Below are 7,709 nucleotides of genomic sequence, written 5' to 3'. Positions count from 1 at the left end.
GGGGTGGTACAGTCAGGGATTGGTCCAAGGCAAAAGTGACAGGGAAGGTTCAGGAATAAAGAGCTGGATTATCTTGAGAGGCAGGGAAGGAGCTGGAACAAAGAGTGGGGAATGGCATGAGGGACAGCTTTGAGGGAGGGCAAAACCTAGGGGTTAACCAAATTGGGGAAAATACGGGGTACATGAAAACAAACCATTGTACGATAACTGATAAATAAACACCAACTGGAACACCCCAGGGAAATGGTCACAGCACCAAGCCCCTCTGAGTTTGAGAAGTGTTCGAAGAACATTGAGCAGTCACGCAAGCTTTTAGACACTCCATCAAAAGTAGAAAGTGTACGATAGTCAAGAGAGGGAAAAAGAAAAAGAGCTCCCTGCAGCCATGGTGGCAGCTCTGGATCAGCACCAGGGAGAGGACGGATGTAGGCGTGGTTGAAGCAGAGGCAGGGGCGAAATTAGCAGAGGCAGAGGAGGTTCAAAGCAGCCACAGACCAAGCTGGGCCCAAATCAATGTGCATCTTGTAAGAAATCAGGACACTGGAAATAGGGCCAGTGCCCAGAGTTAGCAGACAAAGTACACAAAACTCTTGCAGCCACTCTAGATGATAAGAAATGACCGAGACTGGCAATTCTTACCCTAGCAGGCCACTGTTTAAAATACAGCTAAAGAATGATGAAGAAGTTGAAATTTTAAGAAATAGTGGAGACACATTTTCACTCTTGAATCAAGCACTGCTACCCAAAAGTGAAAACTATCTTCAAGCAATAGGAGCAACTACAGGGCAGCCAGAAAATGCATTCTTCCTGAAACCACTTTGATGGAAAATCAAGAAGAAAATGGGAATACATCCGTTTCTCTGTTTCCCAAACTCACCCAAATCTGTCCTATGCAGGGATTTGCTTGAAAATTTAGAAGCAACAGTTCCGTTTAGAAAAAGAAAACTTCAATGGAAGCTACCTGAAGACAAATGAGCGGTTTTAGCAGTAGGACTGACAATTGACACCAGACCAACCAACAAGAAGAACTAGTTAGAGCAAGTATTGAATCAGGTGTACCCAAGAGTATGGGGTACTGATAGGCCAGGAAAATCAAAACCAGCAGACCCTATTGAAATTGAGCTACAGACAAGAGTTAGGGCAGTAGTCAGAAAGCAATACCCTTGAAGATTAGAAGCTAGGAAAGGAACAGAGCCAACAATCAATTAAATCCCTGACATCAGGACTATTGGAAGAATGGCAGTCAAAATGTAATACTGCTAGATCAGCAATAAAGAAACCTAATGGAACTCAGAGACTAGTGCCAGATTTCCAGGCAATTAATGGTTTATACCTTACTAGCTTCCTAGCTAAACTTGGAGATGATTTTATTTGGTGCGGGGAATGTCCATGGGCAGGTGCTGTCGAGAGCCGTTCCCTCTTGGTCTGAGAGACCAGCTCCCCCAGCCCACCTTGCTCGCAGGCCCGGAGGTTGTAACGTGCGCTCGACCGGCAGCCGAAGGAGGGCTCTTGACACCGTGTCTGATGCAACAGGGTTTACTGAAGGTAGGTCAGAGGGTGCAGGGTTGGTGAGGGTGAGAAGAGGGACAGGAAGAGGCAGGAGCACAAGCACTGTCACATGACACATAAGGCACCTGCAAGCTGCTGGGGAAGCCTCAAGTCTGCTGAGTGAGCCACGTGTGCCCTCAGCATTGGGACAGCCACCTTTCCCTCCGTGAGCCTCACATGCCAGGGTCAGCAAATCAAGAGGCACCAGGCATGCTGTAGGTGACTCAGAGCAAGTGCAGTGGGTGATGGTGGCCAGGGGCCAGAAGCAGGCAGAAAGCCAACGGGGCTGGGGAAAAGGCTCTGCTCTGCTTACAGCGTGGGCTGAGGGCTGGGAGAGCTCCATTTCCCCCTGGAGATGTTGGAGACGGGGCCTTTCACCCTCCTGATAGGGCTGCCCCTGGCTGCAGGCAGCCAGAGGAGTACGACGACACAAGGCCGAGAGCAGCAAAGCAAAGAGCCAGCCGTGCACAGCACAGGGAGGTGGCCCAGTGCAAAGCCAGCGTGGCAACCTGAAGGCGCCCGCTGCATTCTCATGTGTCCCTGGCCTGGGAAGGACAGGAATGTCTGTGGTCCAAGAGGGCCTTTCTGAGGCCGCTGTGGGCTCAAAGCTGCTGCTCTTCTGGCTCCATGGGGCCTAAAGCCACCGAGCTCGGCCTCCCCCACAGCAAGAGGAACAAGACTTGGATATTAGGCAGTGGAGCTGAATGCCTAAGGCTGAGGGGCGGGGGGCTCCAGTCTGGAGCACTGGGAGGGCACCCCCCCAGCCCCACAACAGCTGGCCTCACAGCCCTGAAAGGCCAGGACCGGGGTTCCACGCCTGATTCCAGGGCGTCCCTCCAACCGGCCACCGACCTGGAAGCGCCAGAGCAGCCGGCTGTCGGGATCAAGGCGGCTGCCAGGGGGCTGCTTATGGCCTCTGCCAGCCAAGTGCCTCAGCCCCTCAGGGTCTCCCCCAGCCTGGCCAAGGGTGCCGGCAGCAGCGCGACAGCCCCAAAGCAGCTCCAGAGGAGCCTCATCCAGAGGCACCTGGGAGCCCTCAGCACTGCAGCCAGCAGCAGACGGGCAGGAGGATACGGATGGCCCTTCCTCTCCGGCACAGGGCTTGTGGCCATCTCCAGGCACCGCTCTGGCAGGGATCCCCGCAGCTCCGGCCCCTGCCCAGCCGCTCTGTGGGCAGCACAAAGGCTTCAGCAGAACCACCAAAGGCCAAAAGGCTTCTGGCCATTTTCCCTGTAACACTGCACTCCTGGGCAGCTAGCTGAGTACAAGCAACCTTTTCCCCCTCTTCTCTTATGCCCTACAGACCTTGCGCAGGAAAAGAGAGATGCTGGGACTCTGTGTATTGTAAGATATTTTATATTTACATACTCAACAATGAAAATGCAAACACAAAAATCTTAAAGAAGAAAAAGAAAATTCCTGCTGGCTTAAATGGCCCCAGATCATCTCTCTGCCGAGCCGCAGCAGAACAGTAAGGCAGTGCAGCAAAGACGAGGCCGTTTCCTCCATGCACTGCGGAATCGATCCCGCAGCTTCTGCCATGGGGAGTAGGGAGCTCTCTCAAGAGCCCGGAGAACTAAACAAAATTCTACTGCAGCATCTCTGATTGCAGGACTGCTGTCATATGCCATTTCTTCAAGGGCTGCAAGAGAGAGGAACAGAGGCAAGGTCAGATCCCGCATATGCAGGGAGCCAAGGAGAGCCCCATGCCAGGGCCATCCCGGTCGTCTCTTGCCATGGCCCACAGGGAGCAGGGAGCAAGGGGATCAGCCCGAAGTTGCTGGCCACCAATGCACACGTAGCCCTGATATCTCTGTGTGCTCTGCCCACGGGTGCAGATCCCTCCACAGCCGGGGCAGGGCTTGCAGCTGCCCCCTCCAGCCCCCTGGAGCGGTCAGCCCGCTGCCCTCACTCACTCACCAGTGCAGATCAGCTGCAGCTCTTGCTGCTGCCCCCTCAGGTGCCGCGCGGCCATGCCTGTGAACACAGAGCCTGTCACGGCCCCAGCGGCACAGCTCCCTGCCAGCAGCGCTGCCGGCGCTGTGGCCACACGGGCTGCTGGCCAGGCAGAGCTCAGCCCGGGCCCTTGCCGCACGCTGCCGCCCCAGGGCACGGCTGCCAGAGGGCGGCAGCAACGCCCAGGCCAGGCGGGGCTCCACGGCGCCGGGCCGGGCTGGCGCTGCCGGGGCAGCAGGCGGGGCCGGGGCCGAGCTGCGGCGGGCCGGGGAGGAGCCCGGGCTCGGGACTCACCCATGAACCTGACGGCCGCCTCTCGCAGGGACTCCTGTGGGCTCTGCAGGTAGTGCAGTGCCCTGCGCACGTGCTCGGCCGCTCGGCTCCTGTCCTCTGCCAGCTGCAGAGAGCGGCAGGAGGGAAGGGTTGGCGCGGGCTCAGCTCCTGGGCCGGGCGCTGCCGGCGCCCACCGCCGGCCACGCCTGCCCGCCCAGCCCTGAGGCGCGGCCAGCAGCCGCTGGCCAAGGGCTCCCGAGGGGAGGGGCAGAGGGCCGGCTGCTGCCCGGGGAGCCGTGGTGCCGCCCCGCAGCCCCGCCGGGCTGGGGCTCCATGGGCACCCGACTCAGGCCCACGGGAGCCTGGAGAAGAGCCCGCGCGGCCTCTGGCTGCAGCAGCGGGCACAGCTGTTAGCCCTGCACACTGAGCACCGCCCTCAGGGACCTTGGCCATGCTGAGGCTGGGGGGTCTCTGCTGTTCTTACCAGGCACTCCCCAAGGCTCTGATCCACGTGTAGCATTTGTTCTATATCCCTCCTCTTCAGGAATCTGGCTGAGGAATGCAGCGTTTCCTGGGAGGCCTGGAGAGGGACAGAGATGCACAGATGGCCCTACAGTCCAGGGCACAGGAGCATGCCAGTGGCACAGGCTGGAGGAGGCTGCAGCCCACAAGGTGCCCGGGCAGGAGGCAGCCCAAGGCCCTTCCAGGGGGACGGCAGCTGTGCACAAGTGCTCACCTCAGCAACCATCTGATTCTCATCATGGCAGTGGAAGTAGAGAGGGAGCAGGCTCTGGCGCACGTGGGACTTGAGGGCCTTTCTTCCCTCTTCTGTTAAGAAGTCCAGCATCTCTTGAAAGAGAGCCATGGAGCTCAGCTGCACCTGGATGTCATCCTGGATGAAAGGAAAGGGCAAAAGACCTGAGCATCAGCTGCTTCAGGCCCTCCAGGGCACAGGCGTGCATCTGCACAGGGCAACAAGGGTCCGGGCAGCAGCCAGTGGCTGTGGCTGTGGGCACAGAGCCTTACGCTGTCAAAGAGTGGCAGGAGCGCCTCAGCCAGCTGCAGGGCGATGGGGGTGGCTATTGGAGCACCATTATCCAGGAGCAAATATCTGAGTAGAAGAATGCTGATCCTGATCATGTCGCTGTCATTTTCCTCCAGGAGCTCCACAAGACTTTCAGTCAGGCTCTGCATTTTCTCAGCCTGTGCGGAAGACGACTTTGTGAAAGGCCGCCCTACTGCCGTAGGGCCCAGAGGCCAAAGGCCTGTCCCGAAGCACTGGGGCAGGGAAGCAGGAGAGATGGGAAGAGCTGCCCCAGCGGCCGAAGCCCAGGCAAGGCCAAGCGACTGCGTTGCCCAGCCCCACGCTGCCTGCACGGCTTCGGCCACTGCCCTCTTCTCACCATCAAGGGATTCTTGCCCAGCACTACGAGGCCTCGGAGTGCCAAGTAACGCCTGGCCATGTGCTCGCTCTGCAGGTTCTGTGCCAGGATCTCCAGGACACTGTCACTGCATTCCCTCAAGTCCAGGCACTCGAGGACCTGAAAGGCACAGGGCAGTGACAGGGGAGCCGGCCGGCAGGAGCCCAGAAGCGCACAGGGCCGGGCCCAGGCAGCAGCACAGGGCACGGGCACTGTCCTGGCAGCTGTGGCTGCCAGGGGTCAGAGGGCTGGGAGGCCGCTCAGCCAGGCAGCGCTGGCCTTGAGGCTCACCTCCACAAGGAATGCCAGGGCAGGGAAATCCCAGTATGGCATCTCTTTGCCGAGCAGGGCGAGCAGGTAGAATGCCACCGCGGAACAAAAGTGGATGGCTAAGCGGCGAATTTCTCTGAAGAGGGGAAAAAGGAAACAAGAGCCTGATGCAGTGGGGCAAACGTCTCCCAGGCGTGACTCACCCAGTTCTCATCTTTCCCCAGCACCCTTCCAGCAAGGGGACGTGGGCCGTTTGGGACTTGGTTGCTGATGGGCACCCTCCTCTGCAAGCCTTTTCCAGCCTGCTTGGCCGTCCCTCAGTGCCAAGGCCCTCTGACCCATGGCCACCACGGACACTTTATGGGGCACCTGGGCACAGGGCAGCAATGTCAGAGGCAGTGGGGAGAAGGGGGTCTCACCTGGCAAGCAGAGCCACGGCAAAGTGGTGAGTGTCAAGAGAGAGCAGCGTGTCCCAGGCACACCTGCGCTCCATTGCCACCACCACATCCTCGCAGCGGAGAAGGCAGAGCAGGGACTTCAGGGTGCGCACAGCAAACCTGTGTGCACAGCAAAGCCCAGGTCACACTGGCAGCACTGGCTCCTTGGCAGGCCACGTGGCAGGGACAGGAGGAGTGGCATGGAGCACCTGTTGGGGCTGGTGGCAAGGCCGTGCTCTTCCTGGCATCCCTTCCAGAAGGTGTCGACCTCCTCTGGCATATCCAGAGTGCTGAAGAACACTTGGAATAGCAGATGCACAAATAGGTGGGGGAAATACACCTTCAAGATCCGTGGGAGACAGGGCGCCTGGAGGATCTTCCACGTCACCACAGTTGCCTGCAAAGGACAAAGCCCCCCGAGACAGCGCTCAGTGCCCAGGTGTGTGTGTGGCAGGGCCCGAGCGTGGCAGGGAGAGGCCAGGAGAGAGCATGGCAGGGGGAGCACGGGGCCTGGTGGGCCTGAAGCTGCCCCTGGGCCAGGTTTCAGGCCAGCGCCTGAGGCAGGGAGATGCAGTGGGGGAAGGAGGATGGAGAGCTGCTGGAGAGACAGCCTTGGGGCCTGCAAAGGCCAGTTGCAGAAACTCACAGCCAGGGCAAAGACAGCCGTTTCGTCCCCATTGGAGGTGCAGGTGCTGTACTCTGGCCAGCTGCCCAGCACATCCAGGAGGATCAGCTGCGCCAGCTCCGCAGTCCTGGCTGAGCCCATGATGGTCTTCCACATGGCCATGGCAGCTCTGTGGGGTTAGAGCTGTGTCTCAGGAGGGTCTCAGAGGAAGCACCAGGGGCAGCTGAGCCGGCTGCCATTTCTGCCTCTGCCCACTGCCCCCCTGCCAGCAGGAGGCAGACAGCCCAGCCCTGTGGGGACAGAGCCCTGAGAGGCGGCAAGGGAGCACGGCAGCAGGCTCAGGGGCTGGCCTGGCAGGGCTGGGAAAGGGAGCATCCAGAGGGCCCTGGAAGTCTCTGTTGCTCTGACACCTGGGGCAGGCTGTGCAGGGTGATGGGCTGGGGAGGCCTGAGCCCTGTGGGCAGGTGGGCCCCATACCTGTCACAGGACGGGGCCACACGCAGGAGCGTCACCACTGCGTCATTTGGCTGTGCTTGGGTGAGATCCAGCAGGGTCTTGTCCAGCCTGTGCTCAGCAGAATCATTGGCCATGAGCCACTGGTGGATGTAGCTCACCATGGCAGGCACCTGGAGAAGGCACAGGGAGACTTGGAAAGCTGCCAGAGGGAGCAATGTTCCCAGCTTCCCCAGAGGAGTGCTTCCCTTCCCACCCCACTGCCATGTGGCCTGAAAGGCTCACAGCAAGCAGCATGCGTGGATTGGGAGGCCAAGCAATTGGTGGGAGGATCAAAGCCTGGCCCAGGCTGCTTACTTGCTTTGGAGTGTAAAAATCTTCCTCTACAAGCATATGCAGCAGGGCAGCACTGGTCTTGCTGAGGAAGATGGGCGAGTATGGTCTGAGGCCTACGCCCGTGGCGATGGTCTCTTCCTCTTTAATTCTCTTGAGGAAGTTGCAAACAAACTGTAGGAGAAGGGCAAGAAGCCGAGGATGTTGCATGAAGTGCTGCACACACGGTGCTGGGCTGAGCAGGGACAGCAGGCCCAGCCCGGGTGGGGGTGGCTGCAGGTACCTGCGCTGTTCTGCGGAAGCGGCCACGGCTGGACTCCTGCTCTTGTGTGCGCTCCGGGGCTGCATCTGGCAAAGAGCGAGCGCAGCCAGAGATGAGGGGCTGCGGGAGAG

This window comes from Melozone crissalis, unplaced genomic scaffold (assembly GCF_028551555.1).
Source record: "Melozone crissalis strain CALT ecotype California unplaced genomic scaffold, PUWL_Pcris_2 ptg000055l_1, whole genome shotgun sequence".
In the NCBI taxonomy this organism is placed as follows: domain Eukaryota; kingdom Metazoa; phylum Chordata; class Aves; order Passeriformes; family Passerellidae; genus Melozone; species Melozone crissalis.
The sequence above is the reverse complement of the archived record's forward strand: the minus strand, read 5'-3'. Positions refer to the sequence as shown.